The sequence below is a fragment of the Rhamphochromis longiceps genome, linkage group LG15, assembly GCF_057381845.1.
Source record: "Rhamphochromis longiceps isolate RC_006_pf linkage group LG15, R_longiceps_female_GT1.1, whole genome shotgun sequence".
In the NCBI taxonomy this organism is placed as follows: domain Eukaryota; kingdom Metazoa; phylum Chordata; class Actinopteri; order Cichliformes; family Cichlidae; genus Rhamphochromis; species Rhamphochromis longiceps.
The window spans coordinates 19,030,877-19,046,379 of record NC_140571.1 but is presented as its reverse complement, the minus strand read 5'-3'; the positions used below and the strand labels follow the sequence as shown (position 1 = coordinate 19,046,379).

Below are 15,503 nucleotides of genomic sequence, written 5' to 3'. Positions count from 1 at the left end.
ATTGTTTGCTAATTGTAATTTCTGTTATTTTACAGAACCACACACACATACATATACTCACACGAATTCACTTCTGGAGATGTTTGGATTAAAGGAACCCTAATTCTCATTGCTGTGGACCCTCTCTTTCATCATATAAGTCACCTGTGCCTTCTGACCGAGGATAGGAAAATCCTGCTGTAATTTGCCAGTTTATTAAGCACACACATGTCCAGTTCAGTTTGTTTTTAATTTTTTCCTGGTTTCATTTTGTATTTGTCTCATTTTAGATTTGTGATTAGTTTGTGTCATTCCTATTTAGCTTTAGTTAAGGAAAGGCAGTTATTATTTATTGTTTCCTTGGTTTCTATGTTTGAGTTCTTGTATCGTTCATCACGTATTAGGTCTGTTAAGCTTGTGTTGTCATGTCTAGTTTCAGTGTTTCCTGTTTTATTTTGAAGGAGTCGTGTGTTCTTTGTTCATTGTATTTAGTTTCACTTCCCCTGTCCTGTCATTAGGTTCATGTCAGTCAGCTGTTCCTCCATGTGTTCCCACTTCCCCTAATCACCTCCTGTGTATTTAAGTTCTCTGTTTTCAGTGTGTCATTGTCAGATCGTCTGCTTTGTTTGCAAGCCAAGTTTCCTCATGTCAAGTCCATGGTCTTGTTGTAGGTTTTTAGTTAATTTAGCTCACCCAGTTTAGTTTATTGTTAGCCTTGCCTTTTGCCTACAGTTATTTTGCCAGCCTCAATAAACGGCTCGTTTTCTGTTATTCAAGTCATGTTTCACATTTTGTTTTCGTCTGCATTTGGGTCCAACCTTCACTCTACACACAGTCAGCCCTGCTGATTGTGACAAACCTTTTGATGACTTAGACTGATTGTTCACTATGAGACTTGTTCTGTTCTTTTCTCATCAGTTTCTTCCCACAGCGATAGTAAGAGCTGAACAAACAGTTTCACTCCCTACCGGGAAAAGGAGCTGCCTCCCACAAACCGCACACGCACACACATACACAACCACATTTAAGATGGCGCCGGTGAGGTCGGCTGCCGTCACGACTGCTCCGACCACTTTTTCTTTGTCTTTGTTTTTTAAGTTAGTTTTCAGCGTTTCTAAATCGGCAAAATCATCACCATTGGGTACATTAGGTATGACAGTGACACTCTTGTTTCTATTGGTATACAATGTACTCACAATTCGAAGTTTTTAACTCCGGATCCGAGCTGGCCGAGTGAGATCTCGAGGGAGAACAAAGGGAAGCAGCGGCGGCCTAGAGGGAAGCGAGCCGGCGTCAGGAACAGGCTGAGAGCTCGTGCACACCGCACACCTCTGCCTAGCATCCTGCTCGCCAACGTCCAGTCACTGGAGAACAAGCTTGACGACCTCAGGGCCAGGATAAAGTTCCAGAGAGACATTCGGGACTGCAATCTCCTCTGCTTCACCGAGACATGGCTGAACCCAGCGGTGCCGGACCACGCCATCCAGCCGGCCGAGTTCTTCTCGGTTCACCGCATGGACAGGACACGGGACTCGGGGAAGTCAAGGGGAGGCGGCGTGTGTTTAATGGTGAACAACAACTGGTGCAACAGTGCGAACGTTGTTCCTCTCACACGCTCCTGCACACCAAATCTGGAACTACTGTCCATCATGTGTCGTCCTTTTTATCTACCTCGGGAATTTACATCGGTCATTGTAAGTGCCGTTTATATTCCACCACAAGCGGACACGGTCACCGCCTTATGCGAGCTGCATGAGGCACTCACACAGCACCAGACACAACACCGGGACGCTGAAAGAAAAACTAACACAAGTCCCAGTTTTGAAATATTACAGCCCTGAAGAAGAGCTGACGCTGCAGTGTGATGCCAGCGAGACAGGACTGGGAGCAGCTCTGACTCAACATGGAAAATCAGTGGCATTTGCAAGTCGTGCATTGACGCTCACTGAACGAGGTTATGCACAAATTGAAAAGGAATGCTTAGCTATTGTGTTTGGGATGGAGAAATTCCACCAATATACATATGGTCGTCTTGTGAGAGTGCAATCAGACCACAAGCCACTCGAGAACATTATTAAAAAGCCACTGTTACATGCACCTAAGAGACTGCAAAGGATGCTATTAAGGCTGCAAAAATATGATATAACCATAACATATGTTCCAGGCCGTTTCATGCTACTTGCTGATACGCTGAGTAGGGCCTACCTGCAGGATAGCATCAAAAGCCAGACGGAGTTGGAGACAGAATGTGTCAACATGGTGGACTATGTACCTGTTTCAACAGAAAGCATGGACAGAATACGAGCAGGGACAAGAACCGACCACACACTACAAACGCTGATAAAAGCAATACAAAAGGGGTGGCCGGCCTGTAAGAAAGATGTACCTGTTGAAATAACCCAGTTCCAATCTTTGCAGGATGAACTGAGCACACAGGATGGATTGGTCTTCAAGGGAGAGAGAGTGGTGATTCCAGAAGCACTACAGGCAGATATAACCCAGCGAATTCACTCAACACACATCGGCACAGAAGGGTGCCTCAGGAGAGCTAGAGACTGCGTCTACTGGCACGGTATGAACGACCACATCAAAAAGTACATCGCTACATGTGACATATGTCGGTCTGTGGATGCAAAACAACAGAAAGAGACACTAAAACCACACGAGCCGACCACTAGACCATGGACCAAAGTGGGGACAGATTTATTCAACTTTGAGGGTAGGGACTACCTAATAACTGTTGATTATTACTCCAACTTTTGGGAGATAGATTATCTACCTGATACCAAGTCGAGTACTGTGATTAGGAAACTAAAGGCTCATTTCGCACGTCAGGGAATCCCAAATATTGTTTTTTCTGACAACGGGCCCCAGTACAGCTCAACAGAGTTTGCCAACTTCAGCCGGAAATGGGAATTTCGACACCATACCTCATCACCTGGCTATCCGCAGAGCAACGGCAAAGCTGAGTCTGCCGTTAAAACTGCCAAACGACTCATGAAAAAGGCGAAATTGGCTGGACAGGATCCATATTTGGCCTTATTGGACCACAGAAACACCCCAACACAAGGTTTAACTACCAGCCCTGCACAGAGACTGTTAAGCAGGAGGACGAGGACACTTCTCCCAATAGGAGACAGATTGTTGCAACCCACAGTGACTGACAACAAGTTAGCACTGATGAAAAACAGAGAGAGACAAACAAAGTACTACAACAAGACAGCGAAGGACATGGACACATTAAACCCAGCGGACTTGGTGCGAGTCCAACCTTTTGAACCACACAACTTATGGACCAAGGCTAGAGTGTGTAACACTCTGGGAAACAGATCCTATGATGTGGAGTTGGACAACGGCAGAGTCCTCAGAAGGAATCGTCGCCATCTGAGGCGAGCTACGGAGGTCAAAAAAGACATGTCAGCACATCTCCAGCCTGAGGGGCAGAACATTACTGTGCCGACAAAGAGCAAAGAGAACACACAAAACAGCACTACCAGGTCAGGACGGGTAGTACAACAACCTGGATATTTGAAGGACTATGTATGCAATTAAGGGGTAATCTGTGAGTTATACGCTGTAATTTGTTTACTTGTCAGAGGAAAGACAAAAGAAAAAAAAATCTGTGACGACATTTGAGTTATATGTTGTGATTTGTTTACTGGTTAGAGAACAGAGCAGAACATCTGTGATAATATTTTGAGTTATGGCTTTGTGATCTGTTTACTTGTTTGGAAGAAAAAAAAATAAAAATAAAGAAATGAGAAACAAAACGGAAAAAATGAATAAAAGTAATACTAAAGGAAAATAGAAAGAAAGCTAAAAAAGTAAGTGGAAGAAAGAATTTTTATTTTTGAAGAAAATTGTGTCTAACAAAGAAATGTCATGTCTAAGTTTTGTTCCAGTTGCAAATTGAGTTCTCAACTTATGAATAGTTCATTGTCTTTGTAAAAGAAAAGGGATGTAGCAATGGGAATTGCATTTACCTGTGTGTTCCACCCGGGGTCTTGAGAGTGTAACACCGGAAGGTGAGAACCGGAGACTCATGACTGTTTATTAAGAGTTTAATAAAAGTTTACCTCGGAGGAGGGAAAGTTCAACCGAGCATCTTGTGAAGTTTATAGAGAGAACAAGATGAAACAATCTTTGTCCATGAGATGCAGAGAAGTTAGAAGACAAAAAGAGGGACATAAATGGGAAAGTTTGTTTTTGACCGTTCTTCCAGAAGAATTTATGAGTTCAGACACTGACGTTGGACGAGAAGGCCCGGCTTGCAGTCTCCAATCTAGTTCATCCCAAAGGAGCTCTGTGTGGTTGAGGTCAGGACTCTTTGCAGGCTAGTCAAATTCTTTAACACCAATCTCACTTACGCCATGGCTTGGCTTTGTGTACTCATGTATAGTCTTGTTGGTACAGAAAGGGCAGTGTGCCCATTGGTGATGGGTTTTAGGGTTTTTTTTGTTGTTTCTTCTTCTATCTTCTATCTGACATAGCAATTTATACTGTATTGAAATTTTCCCAAATATAGTACTAAAACGTGGTACATTCATATGTATTATTGCTCTTTTGTTTCTCCAGGTTATGTGAGCCTGCAGGTACAGTGGGGCAAAACAGTATTTAGTCAGCCACCGATTGTGCAAGTTCCCCCACTTAAAATGATGACAGAGGTCAGTAATTTGCACCAGAGGTACACTTCAACTGTGAGAGACAGAATGTGAAAAAAAAAAAATCCATGAATCCACATGGTAGGATTTGTAAAGAATTTATTCGTAAATCAGGGTGGAAAATAAGTATTTGGTCAATAACAAAAATACAACTCAATACTTTGTAACATAACCTTTGTTGGCAATAACAGAGGTCAAACGTTTACTATAGGTCTTTACCAGGTTTGCACACACAGTAGCTGGTATTTTGGCCCATTCCTCCATGCAGATCTTCTCGAGAGCAGTGATGTTTTGGGGCTGTCGCCGAGCAACACGGACTTTCAACTCCCGCCACAGATTTTCTATGGGGTTGAGGTCTGGAGACTGGCTAGGCCACTCCAGGACTTTCAAATGCTTCTTACGGAGCCACTCCTTTGTTGCCCGGGCGGTGTGTTTTGGATCATTGTCATGTTGGAAGACCCAGCCTCGTTTCATCTTCAAAGTTCTCACTGATGGAAGGAGGTTTTGGCTCAAAATCTCACGATACATGGCCCCATTCATTCTGTCCTTAACACGGATCAGTCGTCCTGTCCCCTTGGCAGAAAAACAGCCCCATAGCATGATGTTCCCACCCCCATGCTTCACAGCAGGTATGGTGTTCTTGGGATGCAACTCAGTATTCTTCTTCCTCCAAACACGACGAGTTGAGTTTATACCAAAAAGTTCTACTTTGGTTTCATCTGACCACATGACATTCTCCCAATCCTCTGCTGTATCATCCATGTGCTCTCTGGCAAACTTCAGACGGGCCTGGACATGCACTGGCTTCAGCAGCGGAACACGTCTGGCACTGCGGGATTTGATTCCCTGCCGTTGTAGTGTGTTACTGATGGTGACCTTTGTTACTTTGGTCCCAGCTCTCTGCAGGTCATTCACCAGGTCCCCCCGTGTGGTTCTGGGATCTTTGCTCACCGTTCTCATGATCATTTTGACCCCACGGGATGAGATCTTGCGTGGAGCCCCAGATCGAGGGAGATTATCAGTGGTCTTGTATGTCTTCCATTTTCTGATGATTGCTCCCACAGTTGATTTTTTCACACCAAGCTGCTTGCCTATTGTAGATTCACTCTTCCCAGTCTGGTGCAGGTCTACAATACTTTTCCTGGTGTCCTTCGAAAGCTCTTTGGTCTTGGCCATGGCGGAGTTTGGAGTCTGACTGTTTGAGTCTGTGGACAGGTGTCTTTTATACAGATGATGAGTTCAAACAGGTGCCATTCATACAGGTAACGAGTGGGGGACAGAAAAGCTTCTTACAGAAGACGTTACAGGTCTGTGAGAGCCAGAGATTTTCCTTGTTTGAGGTGACCAAATACTTATTTTCCACCCTAATTTATGAATAAATTCTTTACAAATCCTACCATGTGGATTCATGGATTTTTTTTTCACATTCTGTCTCTCACAGTTGAAGTGTACCTCTGGTGCAAATTATTGACCTCTGTCATCATTTTAAGTGGGGGAACTTGCACAATCGGTGGCTGACTAAATACTTTTTTGCCCCACTGTAGGTATTAATGCCAACCACATTAACGGCTGTATTTTTACAGAAATTTGTACATGTTCTGGACACTTGGGTGAAGACAGACCCTGAGCTGTCAACTGAACACCACCTAGGCAAGGCAAGGCAAGGCAAATTTATTTGTATAGCACAATTCAACAACAAGGTGATTCAAAGTGCTTTACAGAGACATTAGAAACAAAAACAAATAAAAAGCATGATTTAAAATTGATTAAAACAAGCAAACAAACTAACTAATTAACAAACAAACAAACAAACAAACAAAACAGTATATAAAATCAAAACAGATAAAATCAGAACAGTAGATAAAATCAGTAGTTAATGTAAGTTTTGAAATTTAAGCTTAAAAGTGTGGATTTGGTGTTTTATTCAAATGCAGCTGAGAACAGGTGAGTCTTCAACCTGGATTTAAATAAACTGAGTGTTTCAGCTGATCTGAGGCTTTCTGGGAGTTTGTTCCAGATATATGGAGCATAAAAGCTGAATGCAGCTTCTCCGTGTCTGGTTCTGACTCTGGGAACTGATAAAAGACCGGATCCAGATGACCTGAGGGATCTGGAAGGTTCATACTGGGTCAGGAGGTCACTGATGTATTTTGGTCCTAAACCATTCAGAGCTTTATAGACCAGCATCAGAACTTTAAAGTCTATCCTCTGACGGACAGGCAGCCAGTGTAAAGACCTCAGAGCTGGACTGATGTGGTCCACTTTTTTGGTCTTAGTGAGGACTCGAGCAGCAGAGTTCTGAATGAGCTGTAGTTGTCTGACTTATTTTTTAGGTAGAACTGTAAAAGTTGTTGTTACAGTAATCAAGCCTACTAAAGATGAATGCATGGACTAGGTTTTCCAGGTCCTGTTGAGACATCAGATCTTTTATCCTTGATATATTCTTGAGGTGATAGTAAGCTGACTTTGTTATTGTCTTAATGTGTTTATCTAAGTTTAGGTCTGCATCCATCACTACACCCAAATTTCTCGCCTGGTCTGTGGTTTTTAGGTGTATAGATTGAAGTTCTCTGGTGACCTGTAATCGTTTTTCTTTGGCTCCAAAGACTATTACTTCAGTTTTGGTTTTGTTTAGCTGGAGAAAATTGTGGCACAACCAGTCATTAATTTCCTTAATGCATTTACCAAGAGCCTGTACAGGGCCTCGGTCTCCTGGTGACATTGTGATATATATTTGTGTGTCATCTGCATAGCTATGATAGTTTATTTTGTTGTTCTTTATAATCTGTGCCAGTGGGAGCATGTAAATGTTAAACAGAGGGGGTCCCAAGATGGAACCTTGGGGAACTCCACATGTGATACTTGTCTGCTCAGATGTGAAGTTACCTATTGATACAAAGTATTTCCTGTTTTCTAAGTATGTTTTGAACCAGTTTAGTACAGTTCCTGAAAGACCTGCCCAGTTCTCCAGTCGTTTGAGTAATATGTTGTGGTCAACTGTATCAAATGCTGCACTGAGATCCAGTAAAACTAAGACTGACATTTTTCCACTATCTGTATTCAGACATATGTCATTAAACACTTTGGTCAGAGCGGTTTCAGTGCTGTGGTTCTGTCTAAAACCTGACTGGAAGGCATCATAGCAGTTATTCTGTTTTAAGAAGTAACTGAGCTGTTGAGAAACTGCTTTTTCAATGATCTTACTTAAAAATGGGAGATTTGAGATCGGCCTGTAGTTGTTCATTTGTGTCTTGTCAAGCTTGTCCTTTTTCAGTATAGGTTTAATTACAGCAGTTTTTAGTGATTCTGGAAACACACCTGATAATAAAGAAAAGTTGACGATCTGTAACAGGTCTGACTCTAAAGTCTTTGAGACCTTTTTGAAAAAACTTGTTGGCAGGACATCTAAACAGCAGGAGGAGGAGTTCAGTTGACCTAAGATGTCCTCCAGGTCTTTGCTGTTAATCGGGTGAAACTGTTTCATGGTGTTTAAACAGTTTTTTGGTGGACACAGTACATATCCTGGATCTGCTGTTGATGTACCAATTGCTTGTCTAATTTTTTGGATTTTTTCTGTGAAGAATTTGGCAAAGTCATTGCAGGCCATGGTCGAATGAAGTTCAGCTGCCACTGACACAGGAGGGTTTGTTAGCCTGTCAACTGTAGAAAATAAGACCCGAGCATTATGACTGTTTTTGGTGATGATGTCAGAGAAGTAGGACCTCCTTGCACTCCTCAGTTGTAAATTTTAATTGTGAAGTTTCTCTTTATAGATGTCATAATGAACCTGGAGGTTTGTTTTTCTCCATCTGCGCTCAGCTTTCCTACACTCTCTTTTTTCATTTTTCACCAGTGTGGAGTTTCTCCATGGAGACTTCTTCTTCCAGAGATAACCTTCACCTTAATGGGAGCAATAGTGTCCATTACATTTAACATGTTAGCATTGAAGCTATTGACGAGCTCATTGACTGAACCCCTGGACAGGTCAGGTGTTAATGGGAAGACCTGGTTAAAGATCTCACTACTGTCTTCAGTTATACACCGTTTTGTGATCACTGCTGTTGATATATTTGTGTGGGCTGAGATTTTACTTTCAAAGAAAACACAGTAATGGTCAGACAGGCCCACATCAGACACAGTAACCTTTGAAATGCTTAGGCCTTTGGAGATCAGTAGGTCAAGAGTGTGTCCTCTATTATGCGTGGCCTCTGTTACATGCTGAGTCAGCCCAAAGTTGCCCAGAGTGTTACTCAGGTCTTTAGTCCCTTTGTCCTGAGGGTTGTCCACATGAATGTTAAAATCCCCAACAATAATTACACAGTCAAAATCAACACAGATCACAGACAGCAGTTCACTGAGGTCATTAAAAAAGTCTGTGCAGTATTTGGGAGGCCTGTAAACATTAAGAAACACAACTTTGGATGGGGCCTTCAGCTGTAAAGCCACATATTCAAAAGACTGAAAACTTCCAGGAGATAGCTGCTTACATTGAAATGATTCATTAAATAAGACAGCAACCCCTCCTCCTCTCCTGCTCACCCTGGCCTCACTGATAAAACTGTAGTTAGGAGGGGTCGTCTCGATGAGAACAGCTCCACTGTTACTTACAATCATCCAGCTCACTCACCTAGTGGTGAGCAGGGCTGGACTGGAACAAATAATCGGCATTGCCATGTAGACTAGAGACCGGCCCACCAGGTATTATAGGAAAGGCCATAAAGCCTTTGAATGAAAACAAACGCTGTTGTGACAGTGATGTACACTGTCATGTTGGTATATATGTGATCTCTATACATTTTACATCAGATAAAAACTTTGGTTGTAAGATTCAGATAATTATTTATTAAAAACTAGATATTTTAAATGAGAATAAGAAAGAAAAGTATTTCTTTGTGCCCCCCTTTCCCTGTTAATTTGCTAAATCCGCCCCTGCACAGTTACCAGCTGTCAGCTACCTAAAAAAGGATCCTGGTGTTATTTGTGTCTCAGAAACAGTTCTTAACTTCCCTTAAACTCATTCATGTCACCTAAAAGGTAAACCTGTTTTTCCATCACCTGTTCAGCTCTGATGATTCAGTAAAGACATCTCCTGGTTTCATCTTCATGTTTCCCTCTCACCACATATCCAAACCGATATCATGACCAGCAGCTTTATAGCTGTGGCTCCAACAAACATCAGCTGATACTAGAAATTAATATTAAATACATTCTAACAACAGCTGATCAAGCTTAAACATGCTGCTGTTGTTTAGCACGACATCGGCTGGTTTCTTCTTTCTGGCGCAAAGTGGGCGATAAACAAACAAGAGAGAAATGCCGATCAGCTGATCATTGATCAGTTTCATGATCAAAGGAGCAACAGGAGAGGAAGGGGAGAGAATGAAAGAAGAAGAGGCAGCTGACAGCGTAAAGACGCAGAATAAATCCAGCTTTGTGTCTTTTTCCATTCTAGCTGAAGTCCGGGACAAACTGTGTTCCTTTTCAGCTCAATAAGAAACGCGTAATATTTTCTCCGAATGCGGGACGATTCCGTTTTTTACGGGACGGTTGGCAACTTTACTAACTAACCTTGTGAATAAAATAAAGTTCACTATCAGTAACATCATAGCACCCACCCAGCTGTATAGAAACTCCGTCATGCTAGCTAGTACACAGTACGAGAGTTATTGTAAATGACTGTAAAAAGTCAGCATAAAGAAAATAAACTCCACCTAAACTTGTTTTATATGTGACCCAGATAGACTGCAGGTCATAACTTCTTACCTGAAGTTCAGTTCACCTGACACTCGGACATGCGGCCGCCTCGGGTCTCCCCTGCTGTCTCTATGTCCCTTCAATACCTCACAATAACTTGGTCATCCCTTCTGGCTGTTCAGTAGATAGATTTACTTCCATAGACTCAACCCCAAAAAGATTTGTGTCTCCTACGGGATATCGATCAAAGGAATCTTTCGGTTGGTGTGTATTTTGTAGAGCTATACATTTTAACATATGGTATGATTCCTTTTTCAGAGTTGCTACAAAAGTGATACAATTTAAATTCTCCCAGGGATCGATACCCGCATCCTCCAAGTGGGATTGTAACGACACAGAAACATTTAACTTTGCATAGTTTTATCATCCAGCTCTGCTGAAGAGAAGCAGGCATAAACGTAGTAACACTTTCTAAACAGCAACTACTTTTAAATACTGCATTGACTGGATTGTCTGTACATTGTCTTCATGATAACTGAACCATTAACTAAGATGATGCTTCAAAATAACTGCCCTGAAGATACTCACGTTAATTTCAAGATGGGTGCAGAGTAGCTGAACTTCTAAAAACTTGACCCTCACAATGCTTGCAGGCCGGAAGTGGAAAGTTCAGCAGGTGATGTACTAACACTGTGCTAATTTCTGAAGAGACACAGGCAGTTAAAAAGAAAAACAAAAGAAGCAGGCAGTAAATCTAGTTTAGGGTAAGTCTTTGTTTAATAGTGACCATTTCACTCCTCCATTGTTTTATGGTGATAAATGTCAATATAGGGAGTACAAGCACAGTGCTGAGTCTAAACAAATTGCATGTGGACCTTGAACTGGGATAGCATTTCCTTCCAGTGTAACCTTACTTACCAGGGGTAACGGAACACAGTTGAACATTTCTTTATTGTGGAATGGAAATGTTTTTGTGTTGATGCTTAAAGCTACGGCCTTTTGGAGGATGCGGGAATCGATCCCGCTACCTCTCGCATGCTAAGCGAGCGCTCTACCATTTGAGCTAATCCCCCTGTGTCTTGTACTGTAGCAAGATCACAATGCAATGACGTGTGCCACTGAAACAATGTCAAGACGCATTTGTTATTATTTGTCAGACTATATCAATCGCCCATTGGTGATGGCTAAAGATTACGTTGCTTTTTTCTGTGAAGGATACATTCCTGAGTGTCGTGACAGACTAATGAAAGCCCAGTAACAGTAAGGTCTGGTAGGGGTAGCTAGTCACAGGGAATTAAGAGATTTGTTCACTTGGCAAATTAAATGTTTTCAGGATGAGGTTTAAAGTGAAACACCCATTTGGAGGATGCGGGCGTCGATCCCACTACCTCTCGCATGCGAAGCAAGCACTCTACCATTTGAGCTAATCCCCCACTGGGTGCAGCTTAAACATGTCCCATGATCTGTGGTGTTTCAGAGCTGCACATATGCAGTCCTGAGTACAGACACACCAGGGCTTTGCTTATGAACCTAGAACTGGGATTGCTCCTCTTTCCAAAAGTAGTTTCATGACATTTAGGTTCTAGTAGGGGTACCTGGTCACATGAACTTTTCAAATATTGTAAAGGACATTGATTTGTGCAGTAAATCTAGTGTGGGATATCCTTAATCATCCAGGAAAGTAAATCTCCAAAGGTTGATTCTGTTCATCTGGATGTAGTGTTTTGTGGGAGAAATGTTTCGTCACTCATCCAAGTGACTTCTTCAGTCTCAGCTGACTGCAGGTTTCCCCAAATCTTATAAACAGTACATTTGCATAATGACTGAAACCAGCCCACTGAAGGAACAATGGGCTGGGAGGTCAGTTCCTTAATCATAATTATGCAAATTCTCATGACCATTGATCAACAACCACTGATCAAAGCCCACTGATCAACGTCCATGAGTACCATTCACAGAGAGTTGGGGAATGGCTACAATCACAGCATTGTAAGATGGCGAAAGATGTACCCTTAGGCCCCTTCCTCGATTCAGAGATGGTCTTTCCCTTTTCACGTAAATGGCCTCCTTGACTCATCATGTAGGATACATCCTAGTGTAGGATAAGTCTTTGTTTAATAGTGACTGTTTCACTCCTCCATTGTTTGGGACTAATCCCCCACGGATGCGGGTGTTTGATCACATGAATGCTACTCTCGTCTTAAAACGCCAAAGGAAACAACTGACTGTGGCGTACTGAAAGGAGGAACTATCCCAGTATAATTTCCATAAGGAAAGCCCACGTGTGTCCGTTCTCAGCTTTGCGCATCTGCAGCTCTACAACGCCACAGCATGTGTGATCAGTTAAAGGTCACTAAAGTAGACTTGTATTAGAGTACTGCACCTCTAGTTATTAAGTTAAGCATGTAAACAGGGTGACCCAAGGTCTCACAGTGATCACTAATCCATTTGAGCAAATCCCCCTCTGATTGCAAGTTACACATGTCACTGCTGAAGAAGAAGTTGCCATCTTTCTGATATTATTTTAGGATGATCAGGGATGTTTTTCAGTTTTTGTGAGACGTTAAAGGGAGAGGACCTGTTAGAAAGTCTTTTCAGAGTGATTGGATCAATCTTTTCAATCTGCAAAATCAAACTTTTCTGATTTGTTGTTTAGAGATTCTAATTCCCCACTTTTAGAAGCTCAGACTCCTCCTAACCAAGGTGTAACTCTTTTCATTTAGTCTTTATTGTGGCCCATAACACAGTAGGTACCAACAGCATTTAAGGGCTAATGCAAATTGACATCAATGGAAGTGGAAAGTTCAGCAGGTGATGTACTAACACTGTGCTAATTTCTGAAGAGACACAGGCAGTTAAAAAGAAAAACAAAAGAAGCAGGCAGTAAATCTAGTTTAGGGTAAGTCTTTGTTTAATAGTGACCATTTCACTCCTCCATTGTTTTATGGTGATAAATGTCAATATAGGGAGTACAAGCACAGTGCTGAGTCTAAACAAATTGCATGTGGACCTTGAACTGGGATAGCATTTCCTTCAGTTTTCAGTTTTATTTGTCATATGCAAGTTAGCACAGGGTCAACATTGCAATAAAATGTGTTTGACGAGCAGCAGTCACTCAGCAGCATGATACAGTAGAAGAAAATAAAATAAAATAAAAGAATAAAAAAAAAGAATAGGAAAATAGTAAGGAGCAAAATATTAGAGAGACATGGTAAAAGAGAAAAGATGACTAAATATATATGTATCTATAAATATATGTACACTAGTGATTAAATAAGAAAATCTTGAAAAGAAATATGACGGGAGGAATGAGCAGCAGAAAATTACAGTATTGCACTTTTTAAATATAAATATCAATAACAATAAAGTGGAGTGACCAGTGCAGATTAACAGAGTACTTGTGAAGCTGCAGGGTAGCTTCTGAGTGCTGTGTTGTGTGTGTTTAAGTGTTGTGGTTGAGGTGTCGTATGGCTTGGTGGTAAAAACTGTTTTTAAGTCTTGTAGTCCGAGCAGACAGGCTCCTGTAACGTCTGCCAGATGGTAACAAGGAGAACAGCTGATGTGCTGGGTGGCTGTGGTCCTTGATGATGCTGTGTGCTTTACGGAGGCATCGCTGGAGATAAATGTCCTGAATGGCAGGAAGCCTCATGCCAGTGATCTGCTCTGCTGCCTTCACCACCCTCTGTAGTGATTTACGGCTGCTGGTAGAGCAGCTTCCGTACCAAACTGTAATGCAGCTCGTCAGCAAGCTCTCGATCGCACACCCAACATTTGAGGCGATGTTGGGTCCAGGAGAAGTACTCGGTGATGTTGACTCCAAGGAACTTGAAGCTGCTGACCCTTTCGACCTTGACACCGTTGATGTGGATGGGCTGGTGTTCTCTGACTGGTCGTTTTCGGTAGTCCACTATCATTTCTCTAGTTTTGCTGATGTTGAGAGTCAGGTTATTTTCCAGACACCACTCGTGCAGTGTCATCACCTCCTCTCTATAGGCCGTCTCGTCGTTGTCTGTGATGAGGCCTATGATGGTTGTGTCATCCGCAAACTTGATGATGATGTTGGACTCGTGTTTAGCAACACAGTCGTGTGTGAACAGGGAATATAGGAGGGGGCTAAGCACACAACCCTGTGGCGTACCTGTGTTTAGGATGAGTGGTGAGGAGGTGTGCTTACCAACTCTCACCACTTGGGGCTTGTTTGTGAGGAAGTTTAGAATCCATCTGCAGGTTGGTGTTTCCAGCCCAAGGTTGACGAGCTTCGTGGCAAGTTTTGAGGGGATGATGGTGTTAAATGCCGAGCTGTAGTCGATGAAGAGCATCCTTGCATATGTATTCCCTTTTTCCAGGTGAGTGAGGGTGGTGTGCGTTGCCAGGGCGATGGCATCCTCTGTGGCTCTGTTTGTCCGATAGGCAAACTGAAGAGGGTCCAGTGTTTCAGGGAGGGAGGAGCGGATGTGACCTTTGACCAGTCGCTCTAGGCACTTCATGATGACGGATGTCAGTGCAACAGGACGGTAGTCATTCAGACAGGAGACCACTGATTTTTTGGGAACGGGAATGATGGTGGATGCTTTGAGGGACGTGGGGACCACTGACTGCCTCAGGGAGAGGTTGAAGATGTTGGTGAACACCTCTGCCAGCTCGTCTGCACACACTCTGAGTAGCCGGCCTGGGATGCCGTCCGGTCCTGGAGCTTTGTGAGGATTGACCTTTTTAAAGATCCATCTCACAGCTTCTGTTTTGAGAGTTAAAGTTGCAGCCTCACTGTCCTCCTGAGGGTAGAGGATCTGCTCTCTGTTGTCTGCGTCAAAGTTGTTAAGCTCGTCTGCAAGAGATGCAGTGGGCTGACTGTGTTGTCTTTCTTGTAGTCAGTGATGCAGCACAGTCCATTCCACAGTCGCCTGGTGTCAACCTTCCAGTGTAACCTTACTTAACCAGGGGTAACGGAACACAGTTGAACATTTGTTCATTGTGGAAAGGAAATGTTTTTGTGTTGATGATAAAGCTACGGCCTTTTGGAGGATGCGGGCATCGATCCCGCTACCTCTCGCATGCTAAGCGAGCGCTCTACCATTTGAGCTAATCCCCCTGTGTCTCGTACTGTAGCACGATCACAATGCAATGACGTGTGCCACTCAAACAATATCAAGACACATTTGTTATTATTTG

General features: G+C 42.7%; 2 non-coding genes across 2 annotated transcripts; both read right to left on the bottom strand.

Annotated features, from left to right (window-relative positions):
- Nucleotides 1-11,334: 11,334 nt before the first annotated feature.
- trnaa-agc (transfer RNA alanine (anticodon AGC)) lies at nucleotides 11,335-11,407 on the bottom strand. Its single transcript has one exon. It is a non-coding gene; the product is annotated as a tRNA-Ala (tRNA).
- Nucleotides 11,408-15,350: 3,943 nt separating this feature from the next.
- On the bottom strand, nucleotides 15,351-15,423 carry trnaa-agc (transfer RNA alanine (anticodon AGC)). The gene has a single exon. It is a non-coding gene; the product is annotated as a tRNA-Ala (tRNA).
- Between the last annotated feature and the right edge of the window lie 80 nt (nucleotides 15,424-15,503).